General features: G+C 45.0%; 1 protein-coding gene across 4 annotated transcripts in view; it reads left to right on the forward strand.

Annotated features, from left to right (window-relative positions):
* The window catches only part of CNTN5 (contactin 5), a 3369946-nt gene that overhangs the window by 1613419 nt on the left and 1729328 nt on the right, over window positions 1-27199 (forward strand). The window lies entirely within an intron of this gene.

Raw genomic sequence — 27199 nt, forward strand, 5'->3', positions numbered from 1 at the left:
CCACTTGACCCTTGTGGACCCTGCTACTGACCCAGCGGTCCGCCTCCCTAGCAAGCTTCCTAGGGTTAGTCAGCCTACTATCAATCAGGTTCTGGCGTAGCTCAGGAAAACAATTACTGGACAAGTGCTCCCATGCCATTAAATCAAGAAGCCCTTGAAAATCATTAACTTTGCTACCCTTCACCCAACCATCCAGTGCTCTGCAAAAAAAAGTCACATATTCAACATACGTACTGTTTGGAATCTTGGTGCAACCCCTGAACCTTTGCCTATACAACTCAGGGGTCAACCCATACCTAGACATCAAAGCAGCCTTCATATGGGGATAGGAATTATAATCATTTTAAGGCAAATCTAGCAGTGTATCCCGCCCCTCACTAAGGAACCGTCCCCACAACCCCGCTCCCCAATCTTTCTCAGGGACCCGGTGGGAAGACATGGCTACCTCATAGGCCTTAAACCACTGCCCTATGTCATCATTCTTGAAGAATTCCTTAACCACATCCTTTGGTATGTACACCCTTGATTCTGCCTGCACTGACGGTGTGCTGCCACCAGAGGGAGCCTTTTCTAGACTCTGGGCTTTCAGCTCCATCTCCCTCAAAACCTTTTCATGTTCATATTGTAGCTTCTTTTCTTCCAGGGCTAACTTTCTACTCTGCATTTCCAATTCTAACTGCCCACTTAACTTGAGCTTGGCCAGCTCCAAATCATGCATCCTACACTCTTTTCTATCTGCCAGCTCCTCTGGAGATAGACTCTTACTAGACATACTGCTACCAGCAGAGGAAGGGCTTCTCCTTCCCCTTGAGCCCACTGGCCCATCCAGCTGCTCATCTGCATTATCATCATCCATGGCATTCCTTGCTTCTACCCAGGCCCTCAGCGCCTTGTAGAACTCTGCCTTGTTTTTACATCCAATTGTAGAAACTTTAAATTTCCTGCAGAAGAGCTTTAGCTGTTTCAACTGGTAGCTGTCCAGTTTCTCTTCTTCCTATTCAGTATTCACAGAGACTACGGATGCTGCTTTCTCCACCATGGTTAAGTTTGGCAGTACTCAAAAATAGAAAGTCCCAAAAAGAAATCTACCAACAAGTATTGGTTGCGTTTAAGGTCTGCACTCACTAAGTAGTGTTCACCAATCACTGTACATGAGTCACAAATGCAAGTCCAGAATCCTCACCTCTGACCACCAATGTTAGAATCCGGGTTCTCTGGTTGGCACAGGTAGGTCCTTGTGACAAGCAGGGAACCTTTCCTTTAGTCAGGGTAAGGGGTTATACTCCTAAAACAACCCCTTGCTCACCCTCTAGGTAGCTTGGCGCGAGCAGACAAGGCTTATCTCGGAGCGTTATATGTTAAACATTTGTGAACACATACAGTAACCAAGTGACAACACTACAAATGGACACCACACCGGTATTTATATTAAAAATAAGGATTCTTTATACAGGATTATCACAAGACCATTAAACGATTAAAAATACACAATACGGTTGCTTAGTTGGTAGAAGATTGCTTAGTTTCTCTTAAGTTCTTAAATGCGACACTTTAAGTCAATGTACCTTAGATGCGACACGCAGGGCAACAAAAGTGTTGCAGCGATGCAGATGCGTTGAAGTTCTTGGTGCAAAAGAAATAAAGACGGGATCTTCCAGATGCGTTACGCTTCTCCGATGTTGCGAGAAGGCTCGACTCGATGCGTCAGCTACAGCGGCGTCACCCTTGACGAGATGCAATGACAGCGGCCTTGGCAGCGGCACTCTTCTCTGACATTGCGAGACGCTTCCGGTCGATGCGATGCTGCAGCAGCGACACCCCTTCTGCGAGATGCGACGACAGCGGCTCCGACGGCGGCACGCTTCTCCATGGATGCGAGGCGCTTTTCTGGTTGCGGTGCAATGCGACAACTACGATGGCTGCGATGGCGACACGCTTCCTCCTCGATGTGAGACTCTTCTCTCGATGCAGTGCAATGCGACAGCTACGATGGCTGCGATGGCGACACGCTTCTTCTGCGTTGCGAGACACTTCCGGAATGATGCGAGACGCTTCCGCTCGATGCGATGCTGCAGCGGCGACACCCTTTGCGAGATGCGACGACAGCGGCACGCTTCTCTTCCTTGCGTCGCGCTTCCAGCTCCTTGCGACACGCAGTCCCTCAGAAGGCTGAACAACAGCAGCAGGCACTTCCAAAAGACTCTGGGAGCTGGGGGTGAAGTCCACTGGTCCTGGGACTTCGTTCAGGGGGCAAGCTCAGTTCAAGCCCTTGGAGATCTTCTCAAAGCACAAGTTGAAGCAAAGTCTTTAGCAGTCTTTCTCCTCTCCTTCAGCAGCAAGGCAACCTCTGCAGGCCAATCCCCCAGGTCAGGGACAGTTACTCCTCCTACAGCTTTCCCAGTTCCTTCTCCTCTGGCAGAGGTTCTTCTTGTTTCAGCAGGATCTAATTTCTTGGGAGCAGGGTCCCAATACTTATACCCCTAATTCCTTTGTTCCTCTGGGGTTGAGGGGCCTTTGCCCAGTCCAAACCAGTTCTTGAACACTCTGTTGACATGACTCTGCCTTTCTATTCAGGGTGCAGGGCAGAGACATCAGCCGCTCCGCAGGAGGTGGAGCCAGCATTGTGGTAGCAGAGCACAACCCTATTCAGAGCCCAGGTGTACTCCTCCCACCCATCTGACTGCCAATCTCCCTATTCACCACCAGGCTACCTAGCCCTGTACCTCTGGGTTTCCCCAGCCCTGTCACTTACACAACCAGACAGGCAGATACACATCATAGCAGAGGCGGGCTGAAATGGTCAAGCAAGCAAATGCCAACTTTCTAAAAGTGGTATTTGCAAACACAGAATATTAAAATAAACTTTACTAAAAGATGTATTTTATTATTCTGAGTTCAGGCATACTAAACTCGAATTTCTACCATGTTCCCTGGGTCTGTTAGGATCATAGGATGTAACAATTCTAACAGCCCATTCTGGCCTATAGAGAACAGGTAGCCTTACAATAGTGAAAAACGAAAATGGCTGTAATTCACTATTAGGACATGCCACACACAGGGCTTGTCCTACCTTATGCTTACAATGCACCCTGCCCTTGGGCCGACCATAGGGGTGACTGATATGAAGTTAAGGGAAGGTTTAGGGACTGGCAAGTGGGTGCACTTACCCAGTCAGCAAGACAGTACCAGACTGCACGTAGGCTCTGCAATGGCAGACCTTAGATATATTTTACCAGGCCGCTTCTGTGGGTGGCACAACCAGTGCTGCAAGCCCACCAGCAGCATTTGTATTTACAAGCCCTGGCACTCCTGGTGCACTTTACTGGGGTCTGACAGTAAACCAAATAAGCCAATCATGGAATCCAACCAACATATACATTTTTAAATAGGGAGCACTTGCACTGTGGCCCTGGTTGGCAGTGGCACAGTGCTCTGAGCAGCTAAAACCAGCAAAACAAATGAGGCACAGCGACAAAAAAGTGGAAGGGAGACTCACGCCAAGGTGCCAGGTCTAACAATTACATAGGCAGGCAGAGACACAGGACGGTAAAGCAAGAAAAGGCCCACTTTCTAAAAGGATATGAGTTTTGAGTAGCGGATGCACACCTTCCCTTGTCTTCTTATTTTAATTGTTGCTGAAACTGCCAATGTATCTGCGTGCAAGCAGTACTGTGAATCGTCCCATCACAGTGTTTAATCAAGGTGCAGGAAAACGAGGTACCGCTGTTGAGCGGACCCAACTGCTGCACAGCTTAAAGGAGAAAATTCCCAGACCAACTTTTCAGTACGCTGAATGTTCACACTAAACCAAGTGATCCAAATTAAACCATCAATTAGTCATGTTCATCCTTAATCTGTGTATTTGTTTGCAATCAATCAGGAGACAAATAGATACCACTGGATACTTTATTCGCATTTTCAAAACGCTTTCAGTAGCCAATCCAAGCTTAACATGAGCGTGTGCAATCAGTCATTTTTCATTATCAGACTTTAAATGTCGCCCAATGCATTTCGAACCTCTCTGGTTCTTCGTCAGGGGTCGCTGTAAAACATTAAAAAGATTCGCTTAGCTGACCACTCTAAAATATAACCAACCCGATACTTAAAGGAAACTAGGAACCATACCCCAAACAAATCACCTCCCTACACCACCCTCTCTGTAATCCCACCAACTAAACAATGTGAAACCTATCAAAAAACAAAATTATACAAAATATAATAGTGAAACCTATATCTAATTCGTACCCAAAGATCTGTAATACCCCATGAACTCTCCCTTGCCCTTTCGCAACTGAACTAGAGGCCCTAATCTTTCAGCGAAATCAACATGACCCTTATTTACCTTATAAAAGCCTGAACGGGCGTTACGATCTTTTCACTTTCTAAAAGGGGCATTTTCAAACACACACTTTAAAAACCACCTTCTCAGAAAGATGTGTTTTTGAATCCTGAGAACCCAAACTCCAAATCTCTATATGCAATTAAAAATTGCACTTGTAAGGTGTTACAAGGCAGCTCCAATGATAACCTGTGGGAGAGATAGTCCTTACAATAGTGAAAAATGAAATTGGCACTATTTCACTATCATGACATGTAAAACATACCAGCACGTCTTACCTTTCACATACACTGTACCTTGCCCCTGGGGCTACCTTAGGTGTGCCTTACATGTAACAAAATGGGAGGTTGGGTTTGGCAAGTGGGTGCACTTGCCCGGTTGACATGGCAGTTAAAAACTGCCGTTGCGGATACTGCAGTGGCAGGCCTGAGATGTGGTTACAAGGCTACTCATGTGGGTGGCACAGTCAGTGCTACAGGCCCACTAGTAGCAGTTGATTTACAGGCCCTGAGCACACACAGTGCACCTTACTAGAGACTTAGTAAATTACATATGCTAATCATGGATAACCGATGATCATAATCACAATTTACACATGAAGCACTTGCACTTTAGCACTGCTCAGCAGAGGTAAAGTGCCCAGAGTAAAAACAAAACCCAGTACAAACGAAGTCCAGCATGCAGTAGAAAATGCAGGTAGAGGCAAAAAGACAGGAGAAGCCATGCTGAGGATGCTGGGTCTAACAAGCACCATCAGATTGTGCCGACTGTAAAGGCGACACGAACAGCCAGATCACGATCCCAGGTTAAGTGTTCCTGCTTTCAGTGATTTTAAGCTGCCACAGCACATTCATCTAACAGGTAGTTTATGCACTGCACAAACCACATGGGACAACGATTGAGCAGCCAATATGATCTGAACTCTGTGGAGCTAATGCACAAACCTATAGAGGTTCCAAGTCAATGCAATGTTTTACAGAGAATCGGCGCAAAGCTTTTTCTATTCTGAGTGTGTAACTAATTGTCTTAGTGTTACATAAGAAGTATGAGAGACCTGCAGCAAGCGGCTGGATACCCTCGTGGGTGAAAAGCCATGCACTATAAACTCTACTTGATTGATTGATTGATTGAAAGAAGAAAGTCACTGGCTGAAATGTTAACAGTGATGCAAAGAGGACCAACAAGTGACATGAAGGTAAATTAATGACATGCCTTCTGGGTGAGATTGATTGGACATGAGCAGATTAACATAAAACTGAGATATTTAGGATTCTGAGGCGATAGCGAGCTCACCGAGGAAAGTTTTCACCATGGTGCTAATTTCATCAAACAGTCCTTATGAAAAGTAGCACACCCTAGCGACACAGGCTGTAGGATGCAACAGGAAATCCCAATGGAAATTAGCACATATATACTCCATAGCTTTTCTATATCTTTTCTTTCTGATGGGAAACCGAAAAATACCTTTGTATTGAATGTTCATTTCTCATTGTGTTTCTACTAACCAAATACCTTTGTATTGAATGTTCATTTCACATTGTGTTTCTACTAACCAAAGAGCAAGATTCACTGTGTGAAAGCAGCATACCTTTTATTGCTGTGTATTTAACATCCAATTGGCAGAACATGGTAAGATCCAATTTGGTAGGACAGTTCTAAAAACGGTTCATTGTCAGCAATAGACATTACATATTGCTGACAAAGGTTCATAAAAAACTTTGGAAATAAATTCTACATCTTGTTAAAAATTATTTTTAATTCGAAAAAATCGTCGTCCTTGGTGAATTCGGACCTTTTCATGGGCTATGCACGCAGATGTTTCAATTTGATTGTTTAAGCAAATGGCTGCCTTCAATAAATCCGCCCAGGCTCCTGTGCCTGCTGTTCCATCAGAAAGTGTCCTCCATTGAGAGTGGTAATGTTTCTGAAGACTATAAAAAGCAAGCTGTGCCAGTTTCCGCAGCGCACTCTGATGGCTTCTTTCTGAACTTACAGGACACTTGGCTGTTGTCTGCTTGAGGAGTGTAGCATGTACCAAGGAAGGTCAGAGTCAGCATGGCCATCTGGATCCAGGCAGTGTCCTCTGTCTCGATGCTATTCCATTCCAACTCTTTAAAGAAAGCATCAGTGAACAAGGGAAGGAATTAAAATACAGAAATCAAAGCCAGGTGGCTGTATTTACAGTGGAGCCTTCATAAAGCTGCCTGAAATAAGCATGTGTTATTGGAACTATTAGTGCTGGCTGAAAGCATGAGCTCCCAAAAGACTATTTTTCTATATGTCGATGGGAATAACGAAGAAAAACGTATATGTACAGGTACTAGGAGTTTTACGGGAAAAGGTACTAGAAGCAGCGGCTCCTGGGCAGATGTGGAAGATCTCCCTTGTTCTGCGTTAGTGCAGATTGGGATGAATTGTATTTTAATGGATATTCACGTGTGAAAAATGCACTGCCTGTGTGCAAATTTAGACACACGCACAAGTGCCCTGGGCTGGCTAAATACAGTCAGTAGGATTTCAGAGTTGGCGGCTTCAGCCAAGCACAAACCTGAACTCCGCTTCCGGCACGTGCCGCGTTCCTCTGCGGCATGGCAGTGCAGAGTGCAGACCCGATACGGGGGGCGGCGCAAAACAGGTGGAGGACAGAATGGTCCCCGCCCTATATCTCAAGCTCCATGCTCCCTTGAGCAGATGACACTGAATTATATCCATACCTCTAATTCGGAGGTAAACATTGAATGTATAAATAAACTTCTTTATTCGGTTATTACAAATTGTAAAACCATAAAAGATTCATTTAAAAAAGAATACAAATATACAATAAAACAGAAAATCAAGATAAAAAGTAAAATTTACACAAGGGCGAGGTCAAATATTTTGCAAAGAAAAGATTCTTATAGTTTCAAAGCCGTATCTGGGAGTACATTAAACATACATTTTACAGATTTTTCCTATGCTTTATAATACATTTTAAGAAGTTAAGGACGCGGTAACAAACCAGTTCAGATTCTAGCAGTTGAAGACGTAGCATCGCTGGACGACATTGTCTAAATCCCCATTGCTTTAATAGGGGTAATAACCAAACCCTCCTGTGTGGATGATGGAATTTACAGAACAGTGTTGTATGTAAGTTCGACTGTATTGATTCCTCATCGCAAGGACAGGTAGGGAGAATTGGATCCCAATTTTTCCTCTCCGGAAAGGATACTAATCTATGAAAAAGATCTAGTCTGAACCTTGTCAATAACATTCTATCATAGGTGCTAATCTGCAATGTTAGATAGGGCTGGATAAAAAACGTAAGCTGAGTCATGTTGGCATGGAGAACAGAGGATTTTGTCGACTCAGATGTCAACCTCAATGACTCTAAGTGTGTCAGAGCCAATTGTTTCAATGATCGCTTAGATACTTCGATAATATTTTTAGGTTCAAGGTAATATTTCTCCAATCCGAGGTCATTGAAGAAGTTTCTGATATACCGAAGCCATTTAATTTTTAATGATTGATCAAGGATCATTGTATCTGCCACAATTTCCTGGGTTAAGATGTTTTTGTCAGAAGTCCAAATACGCCTCCAAAGCAATAGTGGTTGAATCCTTAGTAAGTCCTCTAAGTAGGGAATTCCAAGTTCCAGATGGGAAGCGTAAGTTGAAGTACTATGCGGTGTTGCTAAGAGGAATCTAAGGAAGGTGTTTTCAGCCACCTGTAGGGCACTGACATCTACATATCCCCAGACTCCCGCCCCATAAAGTGCAATCGCCTGACACTTGGCAATATAGATTTTTAGTAATTCCACTGGGGGCCTTCTCCCTAGTCTATGAGAAAAACTCATCAAGGAAGTTATGGCTCTTTTAAAAAGATGACATCTGGCCTCTACTGCTGGTCTCCAATTAAGTCTTTCGTCAATCATGATACCCAGGTAGCAGTACTGAGTAGTTACCTCAAGTTTTTGATCTTTGAGGCAGATGTTCTTTATACGTTTTTTCCCGCTACCTGCTACCATGCCGAACGTTTTTTTAACGTTTACTTGTAGGTCCAGCCCACCCATGAAATCGACATATCTATTCAAAGACCTCTGTAATTCTCGCGGCGTGCGTGCCAAAATGACGGCATCGTCTGCATAAAGCAGAGCGGGGATCAGGCGCTGTTTTACTCGTGGTAGGTCCTGAGCCCCCCTCAACATCTCCCCCTCTAGTCCGTTTGTGTACAGAGAGAAGAGGAAGGGGGCCAGGACACAACCCTGCCTGACTCCACGCTCTACTGCAAAAGGTGCCGTCAACTCCCCCCCCGTACCAAAACGCACCCTTGCTGATGCGTTTGAATATAACTCTCTTAAAAAATCTAAAAGAGGGGGATCCACTCCCATGTGGGCCAAGATCATCCAAAGTTTTGCGTGTGAAACGCAATCGAAAGCGGCAGACAGGTCCACATAGACCATGTAAACCGTGTCCTTCTTTGCTTGGAGATATTTGCCCACTATCAAACTGAGATTAAGGGCCTGCTCTACCGTTCCAAAACCCTCCCGAAATCCAAACTGAAGATCTGAGATAATGTCTCCCTCCTCAGCCCAGAGCCGGAGTCGTTCTAACACGACTCTGCCAACGACCTTTCCCAAAGAGTCTAATAGAGAGATTGGACGGTAACATTTCACGTCTTGACGGTCACCCTTTTTAAAAATTGGGACCATGATTGATTTTGTCCAGGATTTTAGCAGACCCAGCTTTACGGCTGCTATACATACTCTCGTGAGGATAGGGGACCAGAGATCTAAATTGAATTTGAAAAGATCCACTGGAACCCCATCTGGGCCTGGGGCTTTCCCGCTTTTGCTTGCTACCAAGGCCACTATAACTTCGGAAATATCGAAGTGCAGAGGAATTGGGTATACGACTGTTGGGAGTAAGGATTGTGTCCCTATCGGTGTTGCTGTGTTTTTAAAAATCTTAGAAAAATGGGACACCCAAATATCTTCTTCAATTGCAACTTCTATCTTTGGGCTATCTTTGTCTTGTAAATAAGGGGTTTTAACAGTTCGCCAAAAAGCGTCGCTGTTTTTGGAGACGGCACTGGAATGTAAATCATTCCATAGTTTCTCTTTTAAGTCTTTAATTCTTTGCTTGCGTGCCCATTGATATTGATGTCTCAAGGATTTGATCTGCTCCTGATCCCTAACGGTTTTATTTAGGGCCTCCTTAAGTTTAGTTAAAGCCGTAGTGCAGCTGTGGTTAAACCACCCTTTAGTAGTTGGATTTAAATTGTTTGAAGTTACTGTGAGAAGTCCCTTAATTTTCTCTAATATTTGTGAGAAATTATTTAGGACTTCTACATCTGATGCTCCTAAATCCAAACAGTTAATTATATTTGCGTATGCCTCCTTTACCAATTTTCCTGTAAGTTCTTCCGGGTTTATCTTCCCCCATTTTAATGTGTAGCCATTTTTCCTTCCTAACTCTAGATTATTTTGTGCAAGAGTCTTCGCTATAGCTGCACTTGGAGATTGAAGAACAGTTGCAAAAAACTCCATCCTAAGGGCAGAGTGATCACTTAGATCATTTGTCAAGACCTCGAACAACCTGACTCGGGGCAACAGTCCTGTTGACAAGAGGATGTAATCTACTGTCGTTTTGTAGCCCCGACCCACATATGTTGGTTGCAGGGAATTTGAACCTGGGCTTGCCTCATTTGCAATTACAAGTTCCAGGTCTAATAGGGCATTGTTCATAGCCGTCCCCCCCTGCTATGAGAAAAATGCATGAGGGGAGTATCATTTTCATCCACGATCCCGCAACGGTTTTTTCCGACATGTGGGCATGGGTGTAAATTCAGATCTCCTCCCCATAAAAGGTGGACTGCCCCTTTTCCTATCCTTAGATTGTGAGTTAGCTTTTCCTTGATGTTAGAAAGAAGAATCAAGAATTCGTCCTCTTCTAGATTGTTATAGAGATTAAGCAGGAGGATCGACTCTTTATTTTTTAACACAAGGGAGAGTAACTGGAAATTTGGGTTAGACACTACTACAGATACTTTCAAAAAATTAACTGTATTTGCAATGTATGTGATCAACCCTCCCTTAGGTCTACCTACACTAGTACCCAGAGCAGGGGTAAAAAATGTTTTATAGCCCGGAAGATGGAGCTCGGTCGTAGACCATGTCTCCTGGAGACATATAATTTTTCCCGACTCCAAGAAGGTAGCAGCCGTCCCATCGTCAATTTTGGAGCGAAGGCCCGCTACGTTCCAAAAGAGGATAGGTAAGGGCTGCGATTCTATATTCGTCGGCGCTTCGTTTACTACACGAATCATTTTTTCTTTAGGCGCTGGATAACATATCTTGGAGTTAATCATTTCTGGTTCGGTCACAGGTTCATTTGTTGGGCAAATTGTTTTTCCCTTGGGCATTGGATGACATAACTTGAGATTAGTTATTTCTGTCATCGCTGGTGGTCAATCGACCGATTCAAGAGCACTATACCTATTTGACGTCGGGATACTGGACCAAGCATCCCTTTGGGGTGACTCTCTATATTGCATACGAATGCCCCAATCGTCCCGTCCTCCTCCCCAATGTCGTGGCCCCGATAAGTGCCAGGGACCATCGTAGTCATAGTGGCGGGAACCCGCTACTTGCCAGTGATTGGAATGGTTCCCATGACGTAAAGCTGTTACATCCCAGGGGCGAGCGAAATGGTTTGGAATCCCTTTATAGAGGCCGGAAGGATAAAAAAAGGAGAGTCTCCTAGTTCCTATTTCCTCATTTACATTCGAGAACTCCCAGGAGCAAATATAATTTACCACACTGGGGTCCTCGAATGTGATCAAAATGCAGTCTCCTGGTATTGTTTTTCTGCTATTTCCCACCCAAGGAGTCCTACGTACCATCAGAATCCTACAAGTCCAATTTGCTGGTACAGGACGATTTCATATTTAGCCAGAATTGGACCTTATTTTTCAAAGACCACGTAGGTTCTGCGTTTGGGTCGTCTATTTTAGGGACACCTGTCATTACAACTACGAAAGGACTTGCTTCTGGAGGCAAATCCACAGCCAAACTAGTTTCAAGAGGTTTCCTTAGGTCACCTCTATTGGTATCAGGCGTCGCGATTTTTGGGGAGGGTTTTTTTTTTGAGGACAAAGTTTTAGTGTTAGGCAACAATTTTTTAGGTCCCGATGTTATCGGGACAGGGGTTTTTTCTATCAGGACATTGCCCTGGGGCGAAGTTATCGTGGGATTTAGGGGAGATTCCACTACTCTATTGGTGTTTCGTACTTTAGATGGTGGTAATTTAGATGTTACTTTTACAGGTAAAGTTTCTAGGGCTTTATTTTGTCTGTGTGCTGGCTTTTGAGGGGGCATCTTTGCTCCTTCTCTGCTTTGGTCCCCAGGAGCTTGCTTATGTTTCATAATGTTAATCAGGTTTGATAGCTGGTGCTCTATCTGAGTTAGCCTTGATTCAAGTGGAGCGAGGGAAGATTTTACGAGGGCTGTGATATTATTGATCAATTGTGAATTTTCAATATCACTTCTTATTTTGCTAGATGGTGGGTGCATAGGAGCTTCCTCACTAATTAGTTCTAAAGTATCGCGTGTAGACTGATTTATCATTATGGGATCAGTTAACTGTTCTACACTGGAAGGTACAATCTCTTCCCCACTACACTGATCAACAGTTTCTCGGGCGCTAGTATTTTTTGAGTTGTTCTTTCGTTTCCGTATGGCGCCCTCCCTCCTCCCTCTTGATTGTCTCAGATCATCCGGTGTTAATTGGGGAATCATCTCTGGTGTCCTCTCTAGGTCTAGACTTAACTGGAAATCAGATAGTTGAGAGGCCGATAGGTCAACGTTGTTTGGCAAGCTACGCCTACCCTCACAAGGCGACCTACGCCCAGTGATACTAGAAGTTTCCGGGGTTTTCGCGTCCCTTAAGGTACCAATAGATGATCTCTTAGCCAAAGCTAGATCCAATGACACCCTACCTTCTATTAAGCTAATACTTTGATCAATAAAAGTGTTAGCCTTGACTATAAAATCATCCATGGGGCCTGAGAGCTTGCCTCCACCCCCCATTACTTTAGTTTTAGTTTTTTTTCCTCTGGTTAGTACCATGTTTCCTAAACACCAGTAAAAATGGGTAGGAACTTCAGTGCACGTATTTATCGGAAATACTCAGTCTTTTAAAAACATAAATAAACGATAAAAGTGGAATAAGATTACATGTGGTAATACGTACACAGTTCACAGAGAATTGAAAGCTTTAGGGGGATGGCCCGGTCCGGTCTCTTCCGTTCTCTAACGGCCTCAAACGGCCCGCTCTTTGCCCGGTCTTAGCCCCGTGCTAAGACCCGCGCGCGTCCCGCTAGCGCGTGTAAGAGGGAATGCGATTTATAAGGCAAAGGGAGGCGTTGTTGGGGGAGGAGTTCGGGAAGAGGACCAGGTGCAGCTAGTCAGCGTCACGCACAGCACCCTGGTCCTCGCAGTCCCGAATGCGCCGGGCACTCACGGTAATCAGAGTGTCCAGGTACACCCCCTCGTTGAACTCGGAAATAATACAGCAAACCGGGCAGCGTGGAATGAAAGCACCGGTGACACTTTAGAAAGTAGGCAGCAGAGTCTCGATCCCTCGAGCGGCTCCCGCGAAGCGGGGGCCGCGAGGCGCGGTGGCAAATTCCAATTCAGCAAGTAGAATCCAGATAGTCCCAGGAATAGGAGTCGGCAGACAGCAATCCTTCAAGCGGAGCATTGAATGTATTGGTGTGAGTACTTCAGTGTACGTCTATGTCAATGCAACTCGCAATTGATGCTGTAGTAGGGATAGGTGCCTACTTACATCACTTCCTGTCGCTTCACCCACACAGCTTGTGGGAGTCCAGGCTTATCAGAGCACTGGGTGCACAACCACTGGATGGAGGGTCAACAAGAGGAAGTGAGCACTATACCATCACCAAAAGGCTTTCCCTTTTACAACCCATATTGTAAGTGGACCGAGTGAATACCCGTTTATGAGGGGGCTTTCTGTAAAAGGGCATTTTATATATTTGCTTTGCATTTTATATATTTGCTTTCAGCATGAAAGATATTCCCTCAAGTAACAGAGATGTATGACCAGGGTGGTGACATTAAGTGAGCACTTGCCCAGAGTCACATGATGCTCAGCTGAGCTGCCTCCGGCGCCGGGACTCGAACCGTGAGCCGCGCTCCGGAGTCAGCCGCACCTGTTCCTGAAATGAACTGTGCCCGAGTATGACATTTGAGTTGCTTTTCATCTGCTCCGTGCCTCTCTCAGGAATGCGACAGTCCGATAGACTGGTGAAAAATCAATTCCAGAAAGTTGCAGCTACGGTGTATCAGCTAAATTTGTCTTCCTTAAAAATACATTTGAACCTTTTCTTAGGAGTAAAAATACATTGTACGGTTCTTAAAAGAACAATGGACTTTGTACTGTTCTGAAGGGAATCTCAGAAATTTGTCACGAACCTTATTGTCTACGGGTTTGTACCATATAATTTTCCTTTCACTATTTATTTTAAATAGTTGCTCTATTTTCCTGAATGTAAATTGCAAATATGAATCTTGTCGAGAGCAATTAGTAGGCAGTTGAGGAACAAAACTTGAATTTCTTTCTGCAGTACCGTGGGTGTACTCTACACCTGCAGCCCACATTCATTTACATTTTTTCAGCAAATGAAGAGAGTATCTCCTATTAGTTTCCCACATAAACCTACACAAAGCGATGCTGTCCTCAATCTATTCTTGTAGGTAATGGATTGATTCCAGAGATGTGTCTCAGCACGATGACAGTAACTTCTTTAACAACTGCCATAAACAAATCGAAATCGGGGATTATTAATCTATCAAAAAAACATAAGCATGTTTTGAAACAAAAGGCATTGAGATTGTGTATGTCAGTGGTTAATAAAGTGATGATTAAAAAAGCAATCCAATTTATGTGTATATATACTATCTATAGATAAACAGAAGAGCCATAATTACCCATTGTTGTTTATTTATTTCAGAGATTTTTGGTGTGCTAATGATTACCTGGGCTATATTAGGAAGCCAAGTTAATAGAGGAATGCATAAAATGGAACAATGTTTAATAGGGGATTAGAATCCAATGGGAAGGCGGGACTGATTAAGATCCAGAAATCCTCAATTGTCCCCTTGCTTTGACTAGTGCCTAGTCAGCTGCAGATCTAAATAGCTTTATAATCAGGAGTCTTATAAAAGCATTTGTCTCAAGTTCCGTTGAAGGAGCATTGAAGAATAATTTGAGAGGAAGCTAGTACTCTCTCACTTGATCTACCAATGCTTGAATAAACAATGTGCCCTACTCGATCAAAATGGTGTCCATCCGTCAACATCTAAATGGTGAAATGCATAAGAAATTGAGCCATCAGCTACTGAAAATGTATTTGGTGTCAGTACAACTTTAAAAAAGTATTTTTTCTATGGAGCTTTGCACCTCATATTTTTTTTTTTTAACCAACTCCAGTACACTCTATTGACCAACTTTGGAATGACAGGTGCTGTGAGCCCTACTAGTTTTAAAACATATACTAAGCTATAGGACAACCCAAAACGCCTATATTAATGTGGGGAAGGACAATCTAGTTTCTTTTAATTCTGAACACCCAATATTTTTTATTTCCTGATCTTGTCAACCTTAAATTGCTTTGGTGATCTGTCTACAGAAGGTCAGAACATTTCTGTAAACAAATTTGAGTGAGAAGGTCAATCTGCTTACTGTACTGGAAACTCTGTTGCTATTTGGTGTTGGCCATGGAGCCAGTTTGTCCCAGAAACCCTGATATGTTGACCTAGAATAAAGCCTATACTTCCCAAAAAGAAATATGCAGTATAAATCTTTTCATAGCGGTGCCCACGATTCTCATGCGGTTTTAGCATCACTTTAACTTCAAAAACTACTTTAGTGGCTAATCTGCTGATTTTAAAACCTGGGTTTGAATCCTGGCTTTGCACTGAACTCGAAATCATGATTATCAGCAAATCACTTAAACTCTTTGTGCCCAAAATGTTACATGTGGAAAATCATTATCTTATTCAAACACACAGAGCTTCCTCCCCCACCACCAAGGTTGGTTTGCAGTATATAAATATCCATATGTACAAAACAGGAATACTAATCATAACCTGGAAAGTATCACTGTCTAATACAGCTTTAGAGCCCGACGTAGCAAGCTCTACCGGTGAATAAAGCCCTGCTCCAGTGTTAAAGGCATGAGCCAAAGGCCATTAATGGCCGTTATAGCCCTCTACGGACGGCTCTAAGGATCTATTAGACAGTGATAGTTTGAAATCCCCTCGGTCTCTGTGAGGCCTTTGTTACACTTTGGAATGTTGATGCTCTGGGCTTCTACCGGCCATTAGAAGCCCTGACTGGGTGTGTCTGCTATTATATGGCATTGATGTGCTTGATAGCAATGTAATTCAGGGGTCCACCTGCTATAAACCCTAAACTGTAGGTCATACACCTCATCAAACAAAGCACTAATCCCACGATGGTCTAGCTACTTAATCAATTTCCGAATAATGACATGTTGAGTTTAGTTTGCCTAACATCAAATCTGTGAACTACTTGTGCACACAGATCAGTATCAAATCTTTTTCTGTCTTTGACTCCATTCTCAAAATGTATTTTTGGTAAGAATTTCTGACCCTGAATCCGAGATTCCATGAACGTACCCTTGAAATGTATCATTTGTACGAGGACCGTTTCCACTAATTAACCCTTTTAATAGTCATCCAAACCTTCTCTTAAATTTGGTTTGCTCTGTTGAGAGACCACAAATAAAACGAAATTATCTTAACCCATAAAAGGAAAAAAGAGACATGATGGTTCCTATGGAATTGCTAGTGGTTTGTGATATATTATTGCGAAGTGGAGATTATTAGCCAACCACATTTATGTTTTTAACACATTTCTTTGTGAACATAAAACACAAAGGAAATGGCTGATTTATATATTTGGAAACAAGGGCGATTTAGCCATTTTAAGATAGTAACTTTCTTTTTCAATGAAAGAAAAACAGTGCAATGCTGATGGATTGCTGCCCAACTAATGGATATGGATGACATTTATCCCAGTGGGGCAGTGAAATACATTCCTGACCTCTCCCTTCATCAGAAAACTACATTGGGTGGGTTGGCTGAATGTTCATAACCTTGTGATTGGAGAAGTTCAGTGATTATCCCTGATGCTTGTTGGCCTCTGTGTTTTGTTTAAGCGGAACATGTGAAGGGGATTGCCCCACTTCCATTGGGTGTAGCAATGCAAATGAAGGACCACCCATATGGTGGGGGTGTCTGAGTGGCACATATGGACAGTAGAGGAGGCAGTACTTCCGCCAGAACAGATTAACGGAAGAGTGCCACAGAGAACTTGCACTTTTCTGTGTGTTGTAGTGTTCTTACGCCCAAGGGTGATTGACCACAGTAAATTTATTCAGTCTCAGAGATGAGCACGGGTAATCAGGATCCCATCTTTTCATATGAACTAACTCCACCCTTCTGGAAGCATTTCCCACCTAGAGAATAATTTACCGAAGGAATGGCCTATCCATCTGTCACGGGGTCACTCCGGAGGAAGAACGGGGTGGAGACAATATTGACTGTTCCTTTCCGCCCCGGCCACAGGACTCAAGCGGCCCCTTTAACACGAACTGGGAATTCCTGGGGGAGGAGTCCGCAGAAACCGCGTCAGCAGCAACGAGCCAATCAGTGGACGCGCTTCTACGTAAAGGGAACCCGGAAGAGGAGGACAGGGCGAAGGCCGGTGAAGGAGTCGAGATTGGAGAGACGGAGACACTACGGAAACGAGAGAGCGGAGGAGACGGCGAGAGGGTGAGCGGAGGGACCGAAGGAAGCAGAGTCGCGCAGCCGACGGAGCCAGGAGGCCAACGGATACGCAACTCGCCCCGCCACGTTCCTGGAGGAGCGTGGCTGGGAAAGGTATGGGACCGAGTCCTGGGCTTTTCCTTTGCACGGGGAGGGACTGAGTGATACGATTGAGGGAGGTCACAGGGCTGTGTGAGGCCGTTTGTTGGGTGTTGTCTTTTGTCTTTTATTCACCTCACAACCACGCCTCTGACCATAGGGTCCTCTCAGTTTTGGTTGACACACGAACGATACGGTGGCAGTCCCGGTGACCTCTCACTCCCGTTCCTCTCACGTAGCCTACGCCCCCTTCAAACCTACTCACCTTTGTGTCCCTGTGTTTCTTCTTTGTTTTTCCCCTGCACAACCAAGCAAGAGACGTCCCCGGAGGAGGAACCCCTGACCGAGCCCCCCCAAGCAGGAAGACATCAGAACATACGGGACGATTGAGAGGCCGTGAACTATACACAATAAAACAGACTGTTCAAACACAATAGCGGGTCGTGGCTTATTACACCCCCCTCCTTCCGCCGTATCACAAGTGGCGAGCCAGATAGGAGCTGTGGAAACCCAACAGCCGATACAGGATGGAGGCCCTTATCCACCAGATGAAGGAGGGCCAGGCCAAACTTGAGTGGGCGGTGGAAAAATCATCCAGTCAGGCGGAGGCGGATCACGCCGTGTTTACTTCGGCAATCCAGAATCAGGCGGACAGTTTATTGAAACTAGCCGAGGGACATGCTCAACTACTAGTCACGCTGGGGCAGGGCAGGGCAAGTAATCCCCCTGGAACTGTGGTCCCCCTCCAGAAGTTCGTATCGGGAGACGACCCCTTGGCATTTTTTTTTAACTTTGAAAGGGCCGTGAGGGCCAGTGCCTGGCCGGGAGAACGTTGGCCTTTTTATCTCGCCCCACTCCTGACTGGAGAAGCCCAAGCGGCATACCAGATGGTAAACAAAGACGGGACCGCCACCTATACGGTTGTAAAACAATACGTTCTGGATCGGTTGGGTGTGGACGACGAGACACACAGGTTAAGGTTCCGACAAGAACGGGGTGCCCCGAGAGATTTACCGAAAACTTTGTTTTTCAAACTCAAAGGAGCCGCCGACCTCTGACTCAAACCCCATGAAGCCAACATGGAGGAGGTCATGAACAAAATCTATCTAGAGCAATTTCTGGAGTCCCTCCCGTATGCAACTCAACGCTGGTTAAGACAACACACCGGATTGTCTTTGGAACAAGCCATTGAAATGGCGACTTCTTACGCCAGGGCACAGGGCCGGCCACCGGTAAAAGAACCTGAGAGAAGCACTCGACCAACCGGCCCTGGGAAACCCGAAAAAAGGACCTCAAGACCTCCACCCGAGGCCACCCGTCCCCGTGTCTCTCGACAAGAAAACCCCACATACTCGGCTCCCCAGTGTTATGACTGTGGAGAATGGGGACACATAGCGCGGTACTGCCGCAAGAAAACAGAAAAAGAAGAAGAACCGATGGATGTGAGCTATGCACCTCGCTCCGTCTTATTCGCACAAGAAACCGTTCCGGTGTTTTATGTAAGTGTGTCTCTGAATGGGAGGGTGGTAAGGGCTCTCCTTGACTCAGGATGCAGGCATTCGGTCGTAAGGCGGGAACTGATAATGCCTTCTTGGCTTTTGCCTGGGAAAACCGTGCATATCCGGTGTATACATGGGGACGTGAAAGAATACCCTTTGGCTAAGATTGTCTTGGGTACTAACGGGGGTATGCAGTCAGAGGTAGTGGTGGGGGTGGTAGAGAATCTCCCAGAATCACAGGGATCGACACCCCATCTTTTACTCCCCTACTGCAGGCTGCCCTGAGTCCAGCAAAGTATAACGTATTTCTCACACCTGAACCCTGGGCTAGAGATAACCACTTCCGGATGGCCCAATTGAATGATGCCAGTCTCACCCATGCATGGCAAAAAGCCCGAGATCATCAGAACCCACTAAATAGGACATATCCTACCTTCCTAGAACAGAAGGGTCTACTGTACCGACTCGCTAAACCTGACGCAGTCCCCCTACTGTTGGTCCCCTTAGAGTTCAGGGACCAAATCCTGTTTTTTGCACATGCTCACCTGTTGGCGGGACATTCCGGAGCAGAAAAAACAGGCCAGGCCATTTTACAACATTTTTTTTGGCCTGGGGTATACGCTCAAATACAGAAATACTGTCAGGAGTGCCAGATTTGTCAGCGACGCAATCCCTATGTTCCCCCTCCAGTTCCCTTGCGCCCCTTGCCCATCATCGGGACTCCCTTTGATCGATTGGGTATGGACCTTATAGGGCCATTACCCAAATCCGCACGCGGTCACCAGTATGCCCTGGTATTGATTGATTATGCCACCAGATATCCAGAGGCTTTCCCCCTTCGCGCCGCGACCTCCACCGCCATCGCGCAACGACTCGTAGAGGTGTTCTCCCACATGGGGTTCCCCCAAGAGATCATCACTGATCAAGGTACACCCTTCGTGTCACGACTAATGAAACAGGTTTGCGACCAATTACGTATTAAACATATCACCACCTCTGTTTATCACCCCCAGACAGATGGGCTAGTCGAGCGGTATAATGGTAGTCTCAAGCTTACCCTAAAGAAACTTCTGTCTGGGGATGGAAGAAACTGGGACCAACTGCTCCCGCTAGCCCTCTTTGTACTCCATAGCCAAAAACAATCCAGTTTGGGGACCTCTTCTTTTGAGCTGTTGTTTGGCCGCAAACCTCGAACATTACTTGAAATCACCAAGGATAGTTGGGAATGGGAGGGACTACAAGAAGCCGAAGCATTATTGGACTATACCCAACAGCTACAAACCAGGTTACATAAGCTGAGAACCCTGGCCCATACCCAGTTGTCTGTAGCACAGACCAAACAGAAAACGTTTTATGATCGGGGCACAAAGTGGAGGGAGTTAAACATAGGTGACTGGACGCTGGTACTCCTACCCACGTCCACCCACAAATTAAAAAAGGAATGGCAAGGCCCTTTCAGGTAGTCCGAAAGATAGGGAAAACCACGTACATCCTACAGATGACAGGGAATAGGACGCAAATGTACCACATAAATCTACTGAAAAAGTGGTTAGGACCCCCTCCCTCCGGGGCCCATACGGTGTCCGTAGTCTCCCCCCTGTATCACACAGTCAATGAGACTCCTACCAATCCTGATCTCACAGCTCCCCAAAGCGAAGAAATTCGCTCCCTACTTCTGGATTTCTCAGATGTTTTTTCCGATCAACCAGGGAAGACCCTCCTAGCCGAACATTCCATCTCCACCCCACCAGGGGTTGTGGTTAAACAAAAACCATACCAGATTCCTGAAGCCCGACGAGCCGCGTTCCAGGAGGAGGTCTCCCGGATGTTGGTATCAGGGGTTATAGTTCCCTCACATAGCAATTGGTGTTCGCCAGTCGTCCTTGTACCAAAACCGGATGGCAGCATCCGGTTTTGTATTGACTTTAGGGCCGTGAACCGAGTGTCCAAACAAGACGCCTATCCCCTTCCCAGGGTGGATGAACTCGTAGAACGCCTTGGTGAGGCCAGATACATAACCACTATCGACCTCACCAAGGGTTATTGGCAGATCCCGTTGGCCCCCGCGGACCAGGAAAAAACCGCTTTTTCCACCCCTTCCGGCCACTACCACTTTACGGTCCTCCCCTTTGGGTTGCATGGGGCTCCAGCCACCTTTCAAAGGGCCATGGACACCCTCCTGGCCCCTCATCTACAGTATTCAGGGGCTTATCTTGATGACATTGTGGTGTTCAGCAAGACCTGGGAGGAACACCTACTCCATTTAGGAAACATCCTTGGCAGCCTTAGACAGTAAGGGCTGCACGTCAATGCAAAAAAACACAAGGGTAGCCTTTCAGAAGGTCCGCTATTTGGGGTATCTCTTGGGGGAGGGACACATCGCACCCCAGACCGAGAAAGTGGCCGCCATACAGACAGTTCCCTATCCTAAAACCAAAAGGGACTTCAGGGCTTTTTTAGGGTTAGTGGGTTATTACCGCAGATTCATAGCCCAGTTCGCTACCATAGCGGGACCCCTTACAGACCTACTACGCAAAACACACACCTCTCCCCGGTTACAAGCCCCTTCCGATCGGGAAGCCCATGCTTTTCCGGCCTTGAAGGACGCACTAACTACCTCCCCTGTATTAGTGACCCCGGACTTCACTAAAACCTTTATCCTACAGACGGATGCCTCAGGTATCGGGATTGGGGCGGTCCTCTCACAACCAGACACGGACGGCCACAAACGCCCCCTTCTTTTTCTCAGCCGGAAGCTATTTCCCAGGGAACAGGCGTATTCAACCGTAGAAAAGGAATGTCTCGCAGTAAAGTGGGGGGTTGACAAACTCCGGTATTACTTGGAAGGCAGACCCTTCATCCTTTATACGGACCACGCTCCCCTTACCTGGCTACAAAGGAACCGCGGCCATAATGAACGCATCCTCCTTTGGTTTCTGGCCCTACAGCCCTATCAAATTGACGTTTGTCACCGGAAAGGGGTAAACCAGGGGAACGCTGACTTTCTTTCCCGATTCCCTTGTTCCCCCGACCGGGGTACTCCAGGGGGAGGGAATTGTCACGGGGTCACTCCGGAGGAAGAACGGGGTGGAGACAATATTGGCTGTTCCTTTCCGCCCCGGCCACAGGACTCAAGCGGCCCCTTTAACACGAACTGGGAATTCCTGGGGGAGGAGTCCGCAGAAACCGCGTCAGCAGCAATGAGCCAATCAGTGGACGCGCTTCTACGTAAAGGGAACCCGGAAGAGGAGGACAGGGCGAAAGCCGGTGAAGGAGTCGAGATTGGAGAGACGGAGACACTACGGAATGAGAAAGCGGAGGAGACGGCGAGAGGGTGAGCGGAGGGACCGAAGGAAGCAGAGTCACGCAGCCGACGGAGCCAGGAGGCCAACGGATACGCAACTCGCCTCGCCACGTTCCTGGAGGAGCGTGGCTGGGAAAGGTACGGGACCGAGTCCTGGGCTTTTCCTTTGCACGGGGAGGGACTGAGTGATACGATTGAGGGAGGTCACAGGGCTGTGTGAGGCCGTTTGTTGGGTGTTGTCTTTTGTCTTTTATTCACCTCACAACCACGTCTCTGACCATAGGGTCCTCTCAGTTTTGGTTGACACACGAACGATACGGTGGCAGTCCCGGTGACCCCTCACTCACGTTCCTCTCACGTAGCCTACGCCCCCTTCAAACCTACTCACCTTTGTGTCCCTGTGTTTCTTCTTTGTTTTTCCCCTGCACAACCGAGCAAGAGACGTCCCTGAGGAGGAACCCCTGACCGAGCCCCCCCAAGCAGGAAGACATCAGAACATATGGGACGATTGAGAGGCCGTGAACTATGCACAATAAAACAGACTGTTCAAACACAATAGCGGGTCGTGGCTTATTACAACCCCCCTCCTTCCGCCGTATCACACCCTCTTTCTTTCAAAATGCCATGGCTGCTGATCCAATAAAGTCAGAGAAGGTTCAGCCGACTTGCCCTGAGGTGGAATCATGCAACTCCTTTATAACAGTGTTTTTGCCATTCCTGCCTGGCAGCCATCTGACTCCTAATAGATACCCGGCTTAGGAGAAAAGGAAAAAGTTTACCAGCTGGATCTTGCCAAGAGATTTCACAGCCACCCTTATAGAGCTAGTGATTGCAGATAGTGGCTAGGATAAAGGCCTATGAAGTGGGGGGAGGGGCTCTGGAAAGTTGGTTGCAAGAACCGATGTGGGAAAGTGCAGTCTTAATGCTTGGAGATGGTATGCTACCAGCACTATAATTGAAGACAGGCCCTGTCAGGATGAAAAACCCTGTGAGGAGAAAGCAGGGAGCTGCTGGGTGGAAACACATCTGCAGGAACAGAAATCAGGAAGATGGTTAGAGGATGTATGACAGGGGAACAGGCATTGGTGGGTGTGAGTGAATTTCAGAAGCAGCAATACCATGAGGGAGGAGCACCTGCTAGGATGGTTGAGGTAGGTACATTAAGGAGGATGGGCGATGGGTTGGAGGATGCAAGGAACATCTAAGAAGAAGGATGACAACAATGCAGGAGCTGTTGGCGTACTCGCTTTAGAATGTATGGGTGGCCGAATAATTCCCACATCTCTGTAGTACAGATGATTTCTTGAGTCCCGCTGTTAAGCACCAATGTCTACTACTACTGCTAACAACTTTGAGAGCGGTTTGTGCAGGGAACAGATGTTTAGTAATGTGGTTATTAGTGATAGAACACATAAACCTATCTCTGTGAGAAGGCAACAGAATTCTACCATGGGCCAATGTAAGAGACTGAACTCTAGCTCTTTTGTTGATTGGACGCCATTGTATAAGCCTAAAAAGTGCTAAATATATGTTGCATTTTCTTCACACCTGAGGTGAGTCATGTAGTCACACTAGATAAATCCTGCATCTTCCAATTATTCAATGCAAAGCTTTTGTGAAAGAGGTTTCAATAAACCAGTCATACTGTAAATATTCGGTGAGGAAACTTTAAAAGTTGCTTCTTTAAAGCGATTAAAATAGTGAAATGCCTTTTATTTAGCAAGGGGAATTAAATAGCAGGCCACAGCTACAAAGGACCAACTGCTAAGCCTTCTTAATTTCTGTTCCTTTCACCTGAAATTCCTAAGACATTGATAAGAAAAAACATGCAATTATAAACAGTATTTGATAAGTAGAAAGAATCCGGACTGGCAAGGGGCCTTGCTTTGGCAGGTTTTTGCAATTAAGTAAACTACAGTGAGTTACCCTTTTCACTGTTTTGCGTGTCCCTTTGTTCTCCTCTCAGTCTGTTATAAATTTCAAAAGTCAATCAAAATTACAGGTGTACTGGTTTGTTCTTTTTCAATTTGCAGTACTTTGGCAGCAGGGACTAGGTGACCGGTTCAATCTCATGGGGTCACATTTTCAATGTATTCAACAATGGTGGAAGGACAAGTGACTATTAGACAATTCTTACAAATGTAAAGGCTGGAATCTCAGTGGAAATATTATATTATCAATTGGTTCTAGAGGCGTCATCAAATTCATGGAGGACACTACATTAAATCAGCTTTGGAATGCTTTCACCTGAGAGCTGTTCCACCCTGGTTTCAGTTCCAAACGCCATAAAACTAATTTAGCCTTGTACAAAAATAGTAAATATTTATTTTGAAAGGAAATTAGAATTCATACTATTTACAGATTTTCCTTACCATATATTGAATGACCACAATAACCCTAAACTGTTCAAATCTGAATGTGTGATACGCAAGATCTCACAGCAAAATTGCACATTATGTGGATCTTTGTACTCTCTTTATACTTTCTTTTTAATCACAGTGTAAGAAAGTGCGTCTATTTGCATGAGCACCCCATTCTTTGAATTGATGTAATTGGTTTTCGGACTCGGTCACAGAGGCCCTGCTAACCAGGCCCCAGTGAATTTGCTCTGACCCTAAAACGTGTTGTACTTGTTAAATCTGGATTGGCATGTTGTACTTATATACACGTCCGGGTTATTTGATACCCCATGTACCCAGGGGCCTGTAAGTTACATGTCACTAGTTGACTGCAGCACTTACTGTGCCACCACTAAAGTGACCGTGTAACATATGACTCTAGACCTGCCACAGCTGCCGCAGTAGTTTTAAATCTGCCATTTCGACCTGCCAAAATTACTCTGTTAAAAAGTGTTAGCGCCCAAAATGTGGGAGGACAGTTTGATGATCAGTGCAGACACAAGCACTTAAAACAAAAGCCTCCTATCTTTGCTTCTTCTTCATTTTCAGTCTGACGGATCTTGGTTGTCTTTGTAGAATGGAGCTGTAACAAATTTCCTTTCAAATATAATCATCAATTTTCAGCAACTTAATGTTCAGTCAATGATGAGAAGTTTGGAATCGTTTTTAAAGTTGTATTACTCATTAAGAGATTAGTATTTTTTTTGTCTTTTTTATTCAGATTAGTAAATTTACAGAAATATCAAGAAAAGGCTTAGTTAGGTTCAGCATAATATAGACCGCATGTTCCATAAAGAAAATAGTTTCTATCTTAACCTAAGAGTCCTAACCTAGATAAGAACCCATAACGAGTCCTCTTGGAAAAGAGCAAGATTCTGGAGCATTTATTGAGCTAAAAATGAGTAGTGCAGGAAACTCAGCAGAGTTACCTAATGAGTTCCAGTAGCAACTGTTCAAAATGTCAAAAAAAGTAATCACAGCAGTATATATGACCTGCTTTAAGAGAAAGTCTCCCCGCCAAAAGATCAGGATAATAGGAAATTGCTGTTATTAGTAGCACACACCAATCTGGGCAAATGTAAAGGAAGGATAATGCATAGATTATGAAGGGTAAGCTGTCATGGAAAAAGGGAAATCGAATGGCATTAATAGCCTCCAAAGCATTAATTGTCTCTAACTAGGAACCCGTATATATAAAACCATAACAATTTGCAACATTCAGCACGGTTCATCCAATGGAAGCAGTTCTTTCGATGGTCTGTAGTCTCTCCTCCCATTTCACACGGTAAACATTCACGCCGGTGAGCAGTTATCTTAAAGTTTCTAATATGTCTTGCACTACTTACATGAGGGAAGGTTCTCATGAGAACCCTTGCAGGCCTATTCTGTTAGCTGTTGTTGGTATCCCATTGTGTGGACAGAGGGCTATTCTAAGGCAATGAAGCATTTCGATCAGTAAGTCTTGATGAGAGCATGCAAACCAATATCTTCAGAAAGTTCAACATTACTAATACTCTATTCATTATAAAATATAGCAGAATACATTGGTTGGTGAAATGAGGTAGTCATATGGTGTGAGAAGGCAAAAGAAATACATCATATTATGTGAGGAAACAAAAAAATAAATTTCTCTTAGTACAGCACATTTTCAAGGGATGAGCGATTTTAGTTAGAGGATTAGATCAGCAATTGCTGAAAGGTATCATATTCTAATGTCAAGCAGAAGTCGACAAAATATTTTCAGGCCTAGTAGTAGTAACACAGTAGCACATTCTGTATGAGAGCCAACTACTTTTTTAAGCTGCAAGTTTATTTTTTACAGGTTCCAAAAGCATCTTCTCCTATGGGTAAAGCTGCGTTAATTATCACATTTCAAGGGATCATTGTTTCTACCTTTTTCATTTTCTCTTCCACAGATATGATAAAGTTAAACACATTTTGTAATATCAGGAAATTGTATTCATTGCTAACCAAGGCAAATTGTATAAAAAAATGTTTTTAAATTTAGCACACGACTTCCTTTTAAATAGTTGTAAGTCACCCCTAACGTAGGCTCTACCAGCTCTTTACCAGTCCTAAAGCAGGACATATGCATTGAATCTTTTTACATGTCCTTACAGTGAAAAGGCCACAGACCTGTTTTTCACTGTAAGAAGCCTGGCTGTGCCATAAAAAAAACACTCTGTAACTTTGTATGCTTAATAAAGCTAACTTCAGATTGGAATTAGATCACCAAATACTTCAAACACTCATTTATATAGTTAAACAAAATCCAAAATAACCCCAAAGTTGAATTTTGTCTAACTATTTCACAAATAGTGACTTTAGAAAGTCACTATTTTTTATGCCTAAATTATCTGATAGCCTTTTTGAGAGTTAATCCAACTATCACCTGGCAGCACACTGTGCCTCCTCCAAGGAGGTGTAAATTGCTCCAAAGAAAGAGGCTTTGGGTGAGAGGAGATGTGACCTACCCCTTGCAGGATGGCCTGCGGGATGTGCCCACCAACTGCACAAGTTTCAAAGAGGCAATCCCTGTCACAGGCAGATGTAACTCACACCTGGGTTTACCCTTTCCATTGTCTAGGTAGTCCGGATGGTTCCAATCTCACCAATCTGTTTCTGAGAGGATTTGCTAGGAGAGTTTCCCATTTCCCTGGACATGCCTTGGGGGTTGTGTCCAGAGCTCTGCCCAAGAGAAGAAAG

The sequence above is a fragment of the Triturus cristatus genome, chromosome 8 (genome assembly GCF_964204655.1).
Source record: "Triturus cristatus chromosome 8, aTriCri1.1, whole genome shotgun sequence".
NCBI classification, from domain to species: Eukaryota; Metazoa; Chordata; class Amphibia; order Caudata; family Salamandridae; genus Triturus; species Triturus cristatus.